The sequence below is a fragment of the Leopardus geoffroyi genome, chromosome X, assembly GCF_018350155.1.
Source record: "Leopardus geoffroyi isolate Oge1 chromosome X, O.geoffroyi_Oge1_pat1.0, whole genome shotgun sequence".
Lineage (NCBI taxonomy): Eukaryota > Metazoa > Chordata > Mammalia > Carnivora > Felidae > Leopardus > Leopardus geoffroyi.
Genome location: NC_059343.1, coordinates 124,210,209 through 124,227,314, shown reverse-complemented (window position 1 = coordinate 124,227,314; position 17,106 = coordinate 124,210,209). Strand labels below are relative to the sequence as shown.

Here is a 17,106-nt window from a genome sequence, read left to right as displayed (position 1 = left end):
GTAAATCTAATTGTGTTTATTCTGCAACAGTGCCCACCCATCAAAGCAAGTGGCTTATTGTCCAAATAGACACACACAACACGTATGCACCACAGCTCAATTTGTCTCAGCCACATCAAATCTCAGAGCTCCAGGGGCTTCGTTTTGATGATTCTTCTTTGGAAATTATAAAATGTTAAACAGGGGTGCCTGGCTGGCTCAGTAGGTAAAGCACGTAACTCTCTGGTTTGTAAGTTCGAGCCCCACATTGGGTGTAGAGATTACTTAAAAATAAAATCTTAAAAACTAATAATAAAAATAAAATGTTATCTATTTCATTTAGAAACTCATTCTTTGTAGCCCTTTGATATTTACTATTCATTTTAGAGATCACAATACACTTACTTCTATTTCTTTAAATGCTGCAAGGACCTCTGGCTACAAGCAATGTAATTCAGATCCGGTGTCGAATGCTTTTTGAATCATTTTTTTCCAGCAGTTAGTGATGGATTTGAGCTGATCCACTCACCCTATTACACGGTCCCCTCGTGACAAATGGCACATCTTCAAGGCAGCTGATTGGCTTCAGTGGCATGAGCTGTGGCCATGGAACAAGGTAACCCTAGCAATGCTCCCTGAATTGAAATTGGTATGCTACATAAACCCTTCAAAAAGTCAGCTACCATCAGGTTAACTTTTCTGATGCTAAAAGGCTACCTAGTAATATTACATACATTTAAACAAATCATTAAATCCACCAATGGATTTTGTAACCATCAAATAACTGCTAGTAAACAGAGTTTTAAAATAGGAACAAGATCAAGTTCCCCATCCACCTGCCAGTTCCCAAACTCATGAACCCAGCTGATGCGCTCTATGATAAAACTGCATTTTGTCAAACTATCTTACCCTGTGAGAAACTACTGCAAAAAGTCCATTTGAAATTTATAAGTGAAAAGTACTTTCTTAGGCAAACATTAAGATAGTAGTTGTTGAAAGGAAGAGTAAACTCATGGAACAGTCACCACTAGGGTAGCAACGAAGGCGCCAGTCCAGAACATCTCCTTACTTTCCAAGGACCTTCTCAGAATGGCATTCCTGACAAAGATTCCTCCAACTGGAATTGGTGGGGAAGGGGGAGGAACAGAAAGGAACTGAAAAGCAGATGTGCAGTTTCTAGAAAAACAGAGAGAGGATTAGAGGCCAGAGATGGATAATCGGTGAAAATAGAGGCAAATCAGCCCTTTGAGATGAAATCTCCGGGTACTCAACACTCTAATTCGAGCAGCAAGGAGGGAAAAGGCAAAATAACGGATAGCTGTCTGAGTTTCCTGGGGCTACTCTAGCGAAGTACCACAAACTGGATAGCCTACAAGAGAAATTTCTTCCCTTCCAGTTCTGGAGGCTAGGAGCCTGAAAACACAGTATGTGCAGGGCCATGCTTCTCTGAAGGCACTGGGGGAGGGGCCTTCCTTGCCTCTTCCCAGCTTCTGGCGGTGGCTGGCAGTCTTTGGCAGTCCTCAGCTTGTACCTGTACCACTCCAAGCTCGGTCACATAGAGCTGCCCCTATGTGTCTGTGTCTTAGTGCAGTGTTCTCCTCTCTTCTAAGGATATTGGTTGTATTGGATTAAGGGCCCACCCTACTCCAGTACAATCTCAACTAGTTACATCTAGGATGACCCTATTTCAAAGTAAGGTCTCATTATGAGGCACTGGGGGCTAGGCCTACCAGCATATCTTTTTGGGGGGCAAAACCCAACAGGTAACAGGCAAGAGGTTAGCTGAAGAAATTAACAACCTACAAAATGATCATGTCAACATATGGTTGCATTCAGAACAATTTAGTTTGTCAATCCATCCATAAGCATTCACTGAACACTGATTAAATTAACCAGCACTAAAATATTAATATAGCTTCTGAGAAGAAATAATGAAATGACACCAAGCCAATCATTTCTGAGACACTCCTTGCTCAGCATATGTAATTATTTAAGCCTCTTTTTTTTAATATGAAATTTATTGTCAAATTGGTTTCCATACAATACCCAGTGCTCATCCCAACAGGTGCTCTCCTCAATGCCCATCACCCACCCTCTCATCCCTCCCACCCCCCCCATCAACACTCAGTTTGTTCTCAGTTTTTAAGAGTCTCTTATGTTTTGGCTCCCTCCCTCTCTAACCTTTTTTTTTTCCTTCCCCACCCCCATGATCTTCTGTTAAGTTTCTCAGGATCCACGTAAGAGTGAAAACATATGGTATCTGTCTTTCTCTGTATGACTTATTTCACTTAGCATAACACTCTCCAGTTCCATCCACGTTGCTACAAAAGGCCGTATTTCATTCTTTCTCATTGCCACGTAGTATTCCACTGTGTATACAAACCACAATTTCTTTATCCATTCAACAGTTGATGGACATTTAGGCTCTTTCCATAATTTTATTTAAGCCTATTTCCAAAGAGATCCAAAATCAGTCAATAAATCTACACTGGACAACTAATCTGGACCACGGCGTGAAATTCTAAAAAGAAACTGAGATGGGTCTTCAAGGAACTAGCAACTGAGTTGGGGAGATGAACAAATATAAGTTAACTGGCAATAAAGACAACAAATAGGTAGAAGTTAAACAGTAATAAAGATAATCATACAAGTGATACTGTATAGTTAAAAAAAAAAACAAAAGAGAACATGTACTCATGGGTAATGAGCATGGCTTCATTTTACTGACCCTCCACTATGTACCAAGCATTCTCCTAAGCAAGATGAACTCATTCAATCCCCACCCCACCCCCCCAACAACCTTATAAGGCAACTGCTAGGACTATACTCATACGAAAACACACAACCCCAAAGAGCAGAAAGGTTAAACAATGTGTCCACGAAGAACCGTCAAAATCGGAATTCAAACCCAGTCAGTAGGACCCTCTTGTGCACTAACAGATATTTGTCGCTCTAGTAGATGATCAAATGAAAAATGAGGAATGCCTCATGCTTACACAGCTGAACAAAAAAGGTTTTTTTGGAATTCCATCTCTATGTGATAAAATCGGATGGTCACAAACAGGAACTCTAGCCTTCATTTCACAGACAAGTAAACAAATAGTGCCTCTTCTCCCCAAATCCACGTCTGGGAGGCAAGGAACCAGTACATTCCTTCTTGTCCGCCCACTGTAAGATTACTTTGTATCATGGAAGAGTCTTTGCAAACTATATCAGAAAGATGGGAAAACTTCATTATTGGTGGATAGAAATAGAATAAATATCCCATGAGGTGCAAGTGTGATGTAAGGAGGCCTCTGTTAAGATGCCTAACAGAACATACTTGGCTAGAGGAGTTCTTCAAAGCAGTCCATTTTGGTGGTGTGCACTTTGTCCAGTAACACTACCGCCAACCAAAGTATTCTTCCTATTCTTTTGAAACTGCCTTTAGAGTTTTTAGAGCTACATAAGACATCATCCCATAAATTTTACCATATCTCAGTTTTTCAGTGAATACCAATGCTCCCCACAATACGGGTGCCCACTTGCTCTAATAGATGAGCCTCAAAATTATTTTGGTCTAAAGCTGAATTTTAAGTCCTCACTCAAGGATTTGACACCATTGAGGATATTTTTTTTTTTTTAAGGTGCCTGAATGCAATTCGAAACAAGAGTTCCAAACATGAGCTGGGCAGTTTTGGAGTTTCCTGTCCCTTCTCTACATGGGCCAGAAGGAGAAAGCAGTGAGGTTTGCAAATGTTGCCAACCGCTGCCAATGCCGGGCCTGATGAATCTTTATTAGTCCTAATTTACAAGAGCAGGTTGACCTTGGAGGTTAGCAGAGACCAGCAGCAGGACTAGTTAGCCTGCCCCACAGGCAGTCTGCCAGCAGTTGAAAGGAGTGTCCAAAGGGTCGTCCAAAGATTGGCATCGCCATATGCTTTGGAGACTCAGAAAGAGAAAGGCTTGCAGTGACCCACTGTAATTAGGACTGACTGCCGGAGTACAGCTAAGAGTCCTAAACACGCTGGCCAACCAGCCTAGCTCTATGAGAAGGCAAAGGGCTGAACACGTGAACACACACACTTCTAAAACTTGACACTATCAGCAGGGAGAATGCTTTCATACATGTGAGAAAATAATCTCAGGAAAAAGGCAGAAATAAAAAGGGCAAAGAGATGAAGAAGAACCCAAACCAGTGTCAAAAGGATGGCAAAGAAAGAGAAGATGAATGTGGCAGAGAATTTCCATGGTTTGTGAAGGAGCAATATATGATGCTCCATAGAAGAATAAAAAACTCTCCACACTCCAGATAGAAATTCTGTTACCAACACTAGGAGGAAAAGCTGGATAGTGGTGGTTGGTGATGGATAGGAATGCAGTGATATGTAGCGTCAACAAGGCTATTCATGAGGTATACTAGGTTCCTAAAGATTGTACCTGAGACATGGCTTCTACCCACACCATTCAACATCTAATCATCGTTAAAAAAAAAAAAAAAAAAAAAAAAAAAAAAAACCTCAGCAAACTAGGAATAGTCAAGGGCACCTGCGGGGGGGGGGGGGGGGGTGGGTGGGGAACTATAGCTGATATCATACTTAATGATGAAAGATGGAACGCTTTCCCACTAAGTATGGGAAGAAGGCAAGGACAGTTGCTCTTGCTGCCTGCATATTCCATAGCTCTTAGAGATCCTAGCAAGTTTAATAAGGCAAGAAATGAAACGCAGAACATGTTGGAAGAAGTAAAACTGTATTTCCAGACATGATCATATATGCAAAAAATCCTAAGAACGCCATAGAAAAACTATTAGAACTGGTAAGTAAATTTAGTAAGGTTGCAGGATATACAGGTCAAAATAAAAATTAATTGTATTTGTATTGCTAGCAATGAACAAATGGACATTAAAGTGTAAAAATATTATGTGCATAATATAAAAAATGAACTCTTTAGGGTCACATTTAATAAAATGTGTACAAGATTCATGCAAGGGAAACTATAAAACACTGCTGAGATAAATTAAAGAAACCTAAATACATGGAGATACATATCATGCTCAAGGACCAGAAGGCTCAATATTCTTATGATATTAATGTTGATCTAGAGATTCGATGCCATCCCTGTCAAATCTCAATGGGCTTTGTTGTAGAAACTGACAAGACGAGGGGCGCCTGGGTGGCAGAGTCGGTTAAGCGTCTGACTTCAGCCAGGTCACGATCTCGCGGTCTGTGAGTTCGAGCCCCGCGTCAGGCTCTGGGCTGATGGCTCAGAGCCTGGAGCCTGTTTCCGATTCTGTGTCTCCCTCTCTCTCTCTGCCCCTCCCCCGTTCGTGCTCTGTCTCTCTCTGTCCCCAAAATAAATAAACGTTGAAAAAAAAAAATTAAAAAAAAAAAAAAAGAAACTGACAAGACGAGTCTGAAATTTATATGGAAAGGCAAAGGACCGAGAATAGCCAAAACCACCTTGAAGAGGGAAAAAATAAGTTGGAGTATCTCCACTGTCCAATTTACAGACTTACTAAAAATGCCTCAGTAATCAAGACAGTGTGATACTAGCAAGACTAAGTTTGCCTGCCCAACAGGCAGTTTGCAGTAATAGAGAAGTGTGCAAAGAGATTGCCAAAGATTGACTTCAGAATTAGACTCATCTTTTGGAGGTCCCAGCAATGGTCAATTGATTTCCAACAAAGGTAGCAAGGTAGTTCAATAGGAAAGGATAGTCTTTTCCACCAATGATGCTGGAATAATTTGATATCCATATGGAAAAATAAGTGAGTCTGGACCCTTCACACAATATACAAAACAACTTGAAATGAAGAAGTATTAGTTTTATATTGCTACATAACAAACTCAGTAGCTGTAAACAACACACAATTATCTTGCAGTTTCCGTGGGTCATGGGTCAGGAGTCTGGGTACAACTTACCTGGATTCTCTCCTCAAGGTCTCACAAGGCTGTAAACTCAAGGGAAAGGGGTTACACAGGATATGAACCCTCGGGAGGAGAGGGGACGGACACAAAAGATCTAAACGTAAGAGCTAAAACTACAAGTCCTAGTGGGAGACACAGGAGAAAGCTTTTGTGAACTTAGGTTAGGCAAAGATTTCTTAGAACACAAAAACATAAACTGTAAGGAAAAAAAAAAAAGATAAACCTGACTTCATCAAAATTAAAACCACTGCTCTTTCAAAGGCACAATTAAGAAATTGAAAGGGTAAGCTACAGACTGGGAGAAAGTACTTGCAAATCACATATCTCATAAAGGTCTTGTATCCAAAATATATAAAGAAGTCTTATAATTTAACAAGACAGACAATCCAATAATAAACAGGCAAAAGATTTGAGCAGACACTCCACCAAAGAAGATGTACAAATGGCCAATAAGCCCATGAAGAAACACTCACCATCGTTAGACATCAGGAATATGCAAATTAAAACCACAGTGAGCTACCATTACACAGCCACTAGAATGGCTACAATTTAACCAGATGGACAATAACAGGATGATGAGGATATGGCCCAAGCAGAACTGTCATGCTTCGCTTTGCCAGCGGGAATGCAAATTGGCACAAGCACTTTGGTAAATAGTTGGTCGGTTTCTTGTAAAGTTAAACATACACTAAGCATACTGCCCAGCAATGCCACACCTAAGTATTTACACAAATGAAAACATCGAGTCCACACAAAGACTCATAAGCAAATGTTCATAGCAGCTTTATTCATAATGGCCAAAAACTTAAGTCAACTCAAATGTTCATCAACTAGTGAATAAACAAATCACTGTGGAACACTGCTCAACAACAGAAAGTCACCAACTATGGATACCTGAGACAACATGAATTAATTTGAAAACATTATGCTAAGACAAAGAAGCCAACCACAAAATACTGTATAAACCTACCCTCAACACATCTCAAAGAACTACTAGTATTCAGGTCACAATCTCTGACCATAATACAGTTTAGTTAGAAATCAGTTTTTAAAAATACCTAAAAAAATGTACTTGTAGGGGTGCCTAGGTGGCTCAGTCAATTAAGCATCCAACTTTGGCTCAGTTCATGATCTCGCATTTCGTGAGTTCAAGCCCTACATTGGGCTCTCTGCTCTCAGCTTAGAGCTCACGTCAGATATTCTGTCCCACTCACTCTCTGCCCCTCCCCTGCTTGGTCTCTCTCTCTCTCTCTCTCTCAAAAATAAATAAACATTTTTTAAATGTATTTGTAAATTTAAAAAGACACTTCTAAACTCACAGGTGAATGAAATAATCACAATGGAAATTAGAATATACTAGAACTAAATAAAAATTCTATGTTTTGAAATATCCAAACCACAGAATAAGTCCAAACAGAAGACAAAACGAAGAAAAGAGTGATGTCCAGGATATATTTTAAGTGACAAAAACAAGAGGCTGAATAGTGTACACAGTATGCTTTTTGGGTGTGAGAGGGGAAATGCAAATATGTGTGTGCACGCACTTGCTCAAATTTGTGAAAGGAACAGAAGAATGCTCGCTTTGGCAGCACATAAACTAAACTTGGAATGATACAGAGAAGATTAGCATGGCCCCTGCACAGGATGATACACAAATTCGTGAAGCATTTCATAAAAGAAAAAAAAAGAAAGAAACAGAAAAAGAAACTAAAAACTATAATATCGATTACCTGAGATGGGGGATAGAAACAGCATGTCCAGCAAGAGACAGGGATGTAAGTAAGGCTTTTTGGAATAAACTCTGATGTAAATTTGACTTTAAAATGATATAAAGTTTTTACTCATTAAAAATTAATCAGAAAGAAACTGGGGAATGTCATTATGTTCATTCATTTCTACATCCTAACAAACATCATACTACATAACCACAACTGACAAACCTGTGGTAAGACTAAGAAAAAAAGAGAGAAGGCACAAACAATATTAAAACTTAAGAATGTGGGCACCTGGGTAGCTCAGTCAGTTAAGCGTCTGACTTCAGCTCAGGTCATGATCTCACAGTTTGTGGGTTTGAGCCTCACATCAGGCTCTGCGCTCACAGCACAGAGCTTGTGTGGGATTTTTTCTCTCTCTCTCTCCAACCCCTCACCCCACCGTGTCCCTCCCTGACTCACACTTTTCTCTCTCAAAATATAAATAAACCAAAGGAAAAAAAAAAGATTTAAGAGTGAAAAGACAGACATAACCACAGAAATGGCATATATTAACTGGCAGTTTAATATCTTCCCACTCCAGGGGCTTAGTCAGTTGAGCATCTGACTTTGGCTCAGTCATGATTTCACAGTTCGTGGGGTTGAACCCCACATCTTGCTTTGAGCTGAAAGTGCGGAGCCTGCTTGGGGGGAATCTCTGTCTCTCTCTCTCTCTTTCTGACCCTTGCTTCACACACTTGCTCTCTCTCTCTCAAAAATATGGGGCTCCTGGGTGGCTCAGTCGGTTGGGCGGCCGACTTCGGCTCAGGTCACGATCTCACACTCCGTGAGTTTGAGCCCCGCGTCGGGCTCTGTGCTGACCGCTCAGAGCCTGGAGCCTGTTTCAGATTCTGTGTCTCCCTCTCTCTCTGACCCTCCCCCGTTCATGCTCTGTCTCTCTCTGTCTCAAAAATAAATAAACGTTAAAAAAAAATTTTTTTTTAAATAAATAAACATTAAAAAAAATTTTTTTTTAAATCTTCCCGCTCCAAATATACCAGGCCCAGGTGGTTCTAGGGGTAAATTCTACCAAACACTGGAGAAACGGTGGCACCTGGGTGGCTCAGTCAGTTGAGCATCCGGCTCTTGATTTCGACTCAGGTCATGATCGTGGGATCAAGCCTTGAGTCAGGCTCCACACGTGGAGCATGTTAAGATTTCTCTCTCTCTCTTAAAAAAAAAAAATAGAAAAAGAAAAAGAAACACATAACTCCAATCTCACACAAAGTTCCAGAGAACAGAAAAAGGTAATACTCTCACTCACTTTACAAGGCTAGCAAAGCGATACTAGATCAAGTACAGGAAAGCAAAATCTCCCTCTCAAATACAGATGTCAAAATCCTGAAGAAAATATTAACCAATCCAATCCAGCAGAAAGAAACATGGTTTCACGCCAGCAGGCAAACTGGTTAATGCTACATTATATTAGGCAATCCTTTAAAATACCCCCATCACCTTAACAGGTTTCAAGAGGAAAATCACATAGCTCTGTAAAGGCAGAAAAGGGGTTTGATAACAGTCAACATCCACATAGCCCAAAACAAAGGTGCGCTAGAAGTGTGCCTACATAAAACGTAAACTAAACACTTTATGGTGGAGTGTGGAAATCATCATGCCTTCTCAAATACAGTTCCTGGGCCCCACCCCAAACCCACCGAATCAGAAACTCCAGGCTTGTTGCCAGTGAACTTGTAGTTTGGGAAACGCCCTCAGGTGTTTGTCAGGTGGCCGGCTACCTAATGTCAAAGAGCCGGGGACAGAGCCACAGAGGTGCAGCATCAACTGAAGCCGGCTCTCCCGACCCGCCAGACCCACTGAGTCAGATCTGCGTCCCAGCCCGAAGTGCAGGTGATTCTAAGCACGCTCAGTGTGCCAGAGACACACTCCCATAGCAGCTGCTCTCAAGCCGACCTGCACGCCGAGCAATGCATGTCTCGGGGCGGGGGGCTGGGTGGCTCAGTCGATTAAGCCAACGACTCTTGATCTCAGCTCAGGTCATGATCTCGTGGTTCATAAAATCAAGCCCCAGGTCAGGCTGTGTGCTGGCAGCAGAGCCTGCTTGGGATTCTCTCCCTCTCTCTCTGCTTTCTCCCATTCATTCTCTCTCTCTCTCTCTCAAAATAAACTTTTTTTTTTTAAAGCCTATGTTTGATTAAGTACATCTGAACATCTGTGGGTGGGGCCTGGGCAGCAGGTCGTTAAAGTTCCCAGGTGATTCTAATGAGCAGCCAGCGTGGCAAGGAAACTTCTATTTAGCGAGTCCACACCCTTTAGGATGAGCCAGAGAAGAAGGGCGGAATCCATGAGTTCTTTGAAGATACCCTCAAGAAAAAAGCCTGCATTTCACTCATATACCAAGGGCGAGTTCTTCATACCACTTACCAAGCCGAAACGGAGAAGAGAACTGTCTTGAACAAAGTTGTGACAAAGTTGTGGGATGTTGTGAGGATTCATACGGGATGTACGTAATCACAAGGGGCAAAGGGCTTGGCACAGGTTACAACACGGATCGTGAATGCAAGTTTATTACTGAGGCGACCACGGCTCTAACTGCTCTTCAGGCATCGACAGCAAATCAAGGCCAAAATGTATCTCTCGAAGCTGTGCTGTCCAACGCGGGGGCCGCTAAGTACGGGCAGCTCCTGAACACTTGAAATGTGCCTAGTACAAATGGAGGGGTGGCGGAAATATAAATACGTGCCAGGCCTCGACACCTTCGTACAAACAAAGGGGAGGGGAACATCTCACTAATACTTATACTGATTACATGTGGAAATGATAATATTTTGGATATACTAGGTTAAATACGTTATAAAAATCAACTTCATCTGTTCCTTTTTTAATGCGGCTACTAGGAAAATGGATTACACATGTGGCTCAAATTATCTTTCTAATGGACCACAAGGTCTCAAAGGATCATGGGGAAGCCGGGATGTGAGCTACTAGTTAAACTGGCCTTCTCAAACTTTAATTTACAAACAGATCACCGAGGGCTGTCATCAAAATGCAGACTCTAGGTGTAGATGGGGGGGGGGGCACTGAAATTCTACATTGCTCTTGGGCTCCTAGGAGCTGAGGAACAGCAGGAGCATCAGGACAATTTTTTATCAACAAGGAAAAACTGTTCTGTGGCATAGAAGGGACGGGAACCTCTGGAGAAATGATCATGCCCTGTCAGAGTTGAAAACGGTGAAGAAAGGAAATGGCCGGCAGGGTTGCACTCAGCCTCAACCTTAAAAACTCAGTTGTTAGGCCTCACGGCAAGAGCTTCAAAGAGGTGAGGGCCAAATTCAATTGCCCTCCGTCTAGGGACTCACTTTCTCTCTCAGATTTGGAACCATCAGTGTCTGCAAGGAACACTTCAGGACCAGAAAGCTCAAAATGGAATCTCGACTGAGGTTTCTCATATCCTGCCTGACACATGACTAGTGTCAATGGCACTGTCCTCCTATGGTGTGGCTCGTCCCTGTCACCTTGACCCACCTACTACTGACAAGCCATGGCTGGGGGTCACTGCCGTGGGATACGTTTCTTCTTTTAGCAAAACAGCTCAGGCCAATTCCAGGACTGCTGGAACAAACCCTGACAGCACAGCCCTTGTTCTAAGTCCCCACCTAAGTCATCTCGGGGCCATAAAGAAACTAAAGGCTCAGCCAAGGGCAATTTAAGCACCACCATCTGATGCGATGAATCCCCTCTGTGACCCACCTGTGCCTCAAAGCTCCCACGAAGAGGAAAACATGGCGCCGGGACATAGCAGCGCGTTCCATTTCAAGAGGCTCCAGGAAACAGCGCTTCCTTTTCCCAGAAAGCCCAAGGGCACGATATAGATATGTAACAATTATCACAAGCTAAAGAAAGGATATTACGGTGTTGTCAAGGTTTTCAGGCAAGGGAATAAGAAAGGAATGAGTTACAAACAAATTCCTTTTATTTTTACTTTTAATTATTACCCTTCAACTTCCCATACCCCTCCCCACCCCCCAAAATATACCAACAAGCAAAGCAAAAATGAACCTAAACTCAAACTGCTCGTGACAGTAGTCCAAAAATCCAGAGGCTGGGAATGTAATGTGTGAGACCTCTCCCATCACTGGACTCAAAGAACTTTCTTATTCATTTGCTAATCAACCATGGTGGGGTGGGGGTGGGGGGAAGGCTCAGCATGAGCTCCCTTCCATCGTGCAGTGGGGGGGGGAGATATGGATATGGTCTCTATACATACAACCCGATTTGTTGAAATGAACACATCCAAACAACTCTGAACTACCCCTCCACTTGTCCAGTTCAAGTCAAAGAGTGTTTTCTAAATGTCTACTGTGTGTAGAGGGCCATGTTAGGTTTCACCTGCCCAGGAAAAAAAACGTCTCCAACCTCAGCCCCAACTTTCAGCACAAGCTTGGAAGATGGAACAAGTGATATTGAAATATTCAGGTACTACGTATCAAAACAAAGAGTTGCAGCTCAGCAACACTGGACGAACCTAAGTACATGACATTTCAAAGAGCTACTTATAATAGAGTCCTTCCAGGATCCTGAGAAACAACTTCAAATAACAAGAACAGAGCACTAAGCCCCAGTTCTGTTGGAACATGAAGGCAGCAGGGACCCGGAGCACAATCAATGCCCTGGATGTCTTCTCACCCTAACCCCTGGAGTGAGAGCATCCAGGCTACTGTGGATGGAGGAGCTCCGCAGGGCCTCAAGCTGCACTGAGGAGCTAATGGAAGGTGTCGATTTGAAAAAGGAAAGATTTTCACTCCGAAATACTTCAGAAAAAGGCAGGCAATATTCCCTGATGCAGAGATCGCTTGCTGTTGCCCTGTGATTGTTGGCTATACAGTACTACCGTCTTGGGAATAAATAAAATGGAAGCTCGCAAGGTGTGCCAACGGCTTCAGGTCCATTTGAGAGAGGCAATGAAACACCCACATTTTTCAATGCTGACAGAAGACGGATAGCAAGGCAGAGGCCACACATACAGCCATGGGGCAGGTGGGCCAACAACAGGAGGGACGCTGCTCTCTTACACCAGTTCTCCAAACAGTGACAGCTTATATAACACATGAAAGCAGTAATAATAATGCTGCACAGCCTATGAAGGGTACTGTTGTACATGTGATTCTCTGCAAAGTTCTGGAAGCTTGGTAGGGCTCACAGCTCTATCATACGAATGGAAGAGGCAGCAGCGGTGAGGTAAAATGACGTATCTGGTGTCACAGAGTTAAGACGTGGCAGAAACGGGACTTGAACCCAGCTTCTGGAATCCAGACTCAGGAAGCTTTCGGCCACCTCACACAAAGGGTTCCTTTATCACCCCTCACTCCTCAGGTAGAAACAGAAAGTGCTAGCGCGTGATGCCAATGTTCTAAAGAGGTGCCTGCTAAAGAGGTGTTCTAAAGGAACCTTTTAAGGTTCCTTTCCTTAAAAGGAAAAGGATGAGACTGTCCAGGTGCTCAGGTGGAAAAAATACGTCGTAAACATTTAACATGAAAAACCATCCTCCAACTACAGGATGGCAACTGGATCTCACCCGACTAACTCCAACTGGGTCTCCTGGTACCCTCTTGCTTTCCAAGCAGAGCAAATGGAAGAAGGCCACTCGTTCTAATCATGTTTGTAGAAACAGACAAAATGTGGCCTCGAGTAATTTCTGAGTCCAAACACTGACGGGAACTTCACACTGCAAGAAGTGTGGACACCACTGCCAATGTCACCTGAAACTAAAAGCTCGAGTCACCCACAAAATGCTAAGAAATGTCTAGAAAAATAAAATCACACTTATTTGATGTCCAAAAGTTTATTAGGACATATCTAGAATCAATTCTTTATCTTTCAAAGAAAATAAGACACTATTCTAAGCACTTAACATAGATTATCACTCAGTCTAGACAACAACCCTTTGAGGAAGGTGCTATCAGTATTATTTTCATTTTACAGATAAGGACACTAAGGCACAGGCATAAGTAACTCACCCAAAATCACACAGGTAATATTAGAGCCAGGATTCAAATCCAGAGTCAATACCTCGTAGGCAAATGACAGCCCCTGCCCCTCCCCCATCTGCCAAAAAAGAATAATGAACTGAGAAACTAGAAAATAAAGAAAGCAGAACTTCAAAGAGGTCAGAAGCAGGGAAAGGAAATTACTAAAGAATAATGAAAACAAACTCTTATTCTTCTATAAAACTGAAAAAACTTTAGAAATAACAAGAAACTCTGGCCTTTGAAATCCTTTGGCCACCAGTTCAAAATGTCGCCTACTAAGCCTTCAAGAGGCTCTGCTTTTCTCCTTATTTTGGAGCCCTCAATAAGAGCAAGAACCACATGTTCCTTCAGTGGTTTTTAAAGTAACTACATTTTGTTAATTCTCCTTTCATTTTGGAACAAAGAATATTTGAGTATTTTTTTGTAACTTCAGCCATTTTTCAGAACCTGTAAGAATGAAAACACTTGCTTTCAAGCCATTGAACATACAGAATAGGAGAGAACTGAAAAGGTAGAAACAGATGAACTTGTAGAGTAAGCTATCACGAATGCCATTTTACTAGCACTTTAGGGTTTTTTTTTTAATTTTTTTTAATGTTTATTTACTTTTGAGAGAGAGACAGAATGTGACTACGGGAAGGGCAGAGACAGAGGGAGACACAGAATTTGAAGCAGGCTCCAGGCTCTGAGCTGCCCACACAGAGCCCAATGTGGGGCTCAAACTCACAAACCATGAGATCATGACCTGAGCTGAAGTCGGATGATTAATTGACTCAGCCACCCAGGCACCCCACTAGCACTTTAGTTTTTAAGACGTTGAATGCTTCTTTACTCTAGAGCTAACATCAAAATGAACTCTTTAAAAACCATACAACCCAAAGACTGCGGATCATTTCAGATAGTAGGTTCTCTGTACAAACCAAAGTGCAAGAAGAGAAATTCTTGTGTAAGGTAGCCTGAGGCAGGCTGACGCTGGCATGAAATCAACAAGGAATACTGACCTCAGCAGAGCCTTCTGTAGCTAGAGTAAGGTAACTACTGAGATAGCAAGGGATTCGAAGACCACCCCGCTAGGTGTTTGAAAGCACGGTTTGCATGTAAGAGAAAAAATGCAAGTAAAAATGATGCCGTGATGAATTTAGGATCCAAGAGGCAATCGCTAGAAAAATGATGACTCCACGGAATCTCTTTTAGACAGATTTACTTTTGGATTTGATTATCTACTTTAATGAAGCAGCAGCTGACACTCAAAAACTAACAATTCAATGTAATTCCCAAGTCACTCTCAAACATGCCAGCCTGTTTTATTGACATAGAGTTTGGGAGTTCTATTTTTCTGCATAGTGTTCATCTCCACTAGAAAATATATCGTTTACTTTTTTTTTTTATTGTCCTCTTCCCCACACATAAGCTCTGTAAAGCTTCATCAGTAGTACTGTCTGCTGTCTTCTCAGTGCTTGGGACACTGCAGGCACACTATGGGCTTTCTGGGTTTGATGGGTAAATGAAGCCACTGAGAACTTGATAACTATATGTTATAACTTTAAGGTAAGGAGACCAATCATTTAATAGCTAGAATCTAAAAGCCCCAATGAATGTTCTGTACTCTCAAGCACCTGGGGAGGCTGCTATGCACTGGCAGCACCACTGGTTGGAATCTACTCCATGGAGTGGAATCTCTCAAGGGTAGATCTGGTTTAGTGAAACAGCCAAAAGTCACTGGATCAAATCTGGTAATAAGAGATCATGCCCAAAACATATGTTGGATGAAAGCAAAGTGTGTCTATAAAGTAACAAGCCTGATTGTCTTATTTGGCTGGTAAACTCGTTTTGAAGGGAATTCAAAATGGTTTGAACTATAGCAAAATCACTGGCTCAGTCTCAAGATTCTAAGGTGGACACTCTACAAAAAACAAAACTAAGCTGTGATAAAAAGTACCCGAGTTAGACACCAAGATACTCCCTAGAGACCTGACTTGTGATATTAGCTTTGCCGTTAGGTTGCCCCAAATCCTGGGTCACATTAAACAGCGTTACCCTCTCTGGGCCTCAGTTTCCCCATCCTAGAAACTAACTACTATGAACTTCAAGGTCCCAGTCAATTCTAACATTCCATGGTTCCATTCTTGTGAAGGTCTAGTATGTCTATTTAAAAGCTAGTCACAATTCACTCCGCCCCATACTTCGTATGTGTCTATAAAGCCCATAATATAATCTTTGCAGCAGATTCATTTCATATTTGCCTAGGCAAAGACTAAAATTAGTTTTCACTTCCTGAGCGCAGCAAAAGACAGTTAAGGGAGGCAACCCGGCAAAGGGCGCTTGCTCGTGCCTGTGCATACTTCCGACTGCGTATCAGGGAACTAACCGTTCCTTCTCAGATCTTCTCTCAACTGTTGCAAAAGCAAATAAACCTCCCGTGCGTGACACAGAAACTCTGTTCGAGAGCGCCCACCGAGGCTTCCCGGACAGCACCGGGCTGCGGCCGCTCCGCAGGACCCGCGGGGGATGCGGCGGGCACTCACCCGAGGCGGACGGCCAAGGCGAGGACCAGCCCAGGCGCGTCGCCGGGGAGTCAGAACGGCCGCCCAGCGCGCTCGCCGCCACAGGACGGGGAAGCAAAGTCCGGGGAGCGGCCGCGACGCCCCCAGGGTTTCCCCTCGGCCCCGATTCCCGTCCCGACCTTCGCCCGTCGCCAGCCCAGGACCTTGGGCGGGGAGAACGCGAGGAAGCCGGAGGCACCTGCCTGCGGCTCACCGGCCTCACTCAGCCCTGGCTGGCGGGGACAGCGAGGCGCTCGGGCGACACCCCCTCCCCCCCCGCCACCTACGCCCGCGGGTGCTGCGAGGATACGCGGGACCCGTCGGCCCGGGGAGTCCCAACTTCCTCCTCCCGCCCCCCTCCCCCCTAGGTCCCGCAGCACCCGGCTCGGAGCCAGGCCAGAAGCGAGCGCTCACCCACCTCGGGCTCCGGGCGCCACCGCCGTTGCCAGGCTGCTTCGCTCCCGGGCCCCGCTCCGCCCCCTCCAGGGCCCGCCCCCTGCGGCCTCTCCGCCCCTGGCCACCGCCCGCCGCCCTCCTCCGTGCGTCGGTTGGCGGGTGTGCGTCACGTGACATGGCTGAGGCGGGTGGAAGGCGCCTGTAGAGCCTTGGGAGCCACCCTGAGAGGCGGGGCTCTTCACCCGGGAGGCTGCTGGGAAGCCCTCTTTGAAAGGTCCGGCGCTTGGAGGCATCTGGGAGTTGTAGTTCTAAATACGATGCCAGTGGGCAAGGCCCAGATGCTAGGGGCCGCCCCAGCAAGGGAAGTTGGAGTAGCAGCCCGGCGGAGGCCGCTGGGAAGCGTAGTCCCAGGACTCCTCTGAGTCCCATTGTTTTTCTCCAATAAAGGGGAAATCCAGAGGGAAAACTCTAGATAAAACTTTAGCGGATGTCACTAAATTGAACTGATATTGGGTACATAGAGTTGGCTGCATGAAGTTGA

General features: G+C 43.8%; 1 protein-coding gene and 1 non-coding gene across 3 annotated transcripts in view; one reads left to right on the top strand and one right to left on the bottom strand.

The window, feature by feature from the left end:
• Positions 1–16,664, bottom strand: part of MTM1 (myotubularin 1) — a 98,090-nt gene extending 81,426 nt beyond the window's left edge. For both annotated transcript variants that reach the window (XM_045473047.1, XM_045473049.1), the window contains exon 1: positions 16,588–16,664. The gene's annotated coding sequence lies outside the window, so the exon portion shown is untranslated. The remainder of the gene's footprint in view (positions 1–16,587) is intronic.
• LOC123595496 lies at positions 7,462–7,567 on the top strand. Its single transcript, XR_006711198.1, has one exon. It is a non-coding gene; the product is annotated as a U6 spliceosomal RNA (small nuclear RNA).
• Positions 16,665–17,106: the final 442 nt, after the last annotated feature.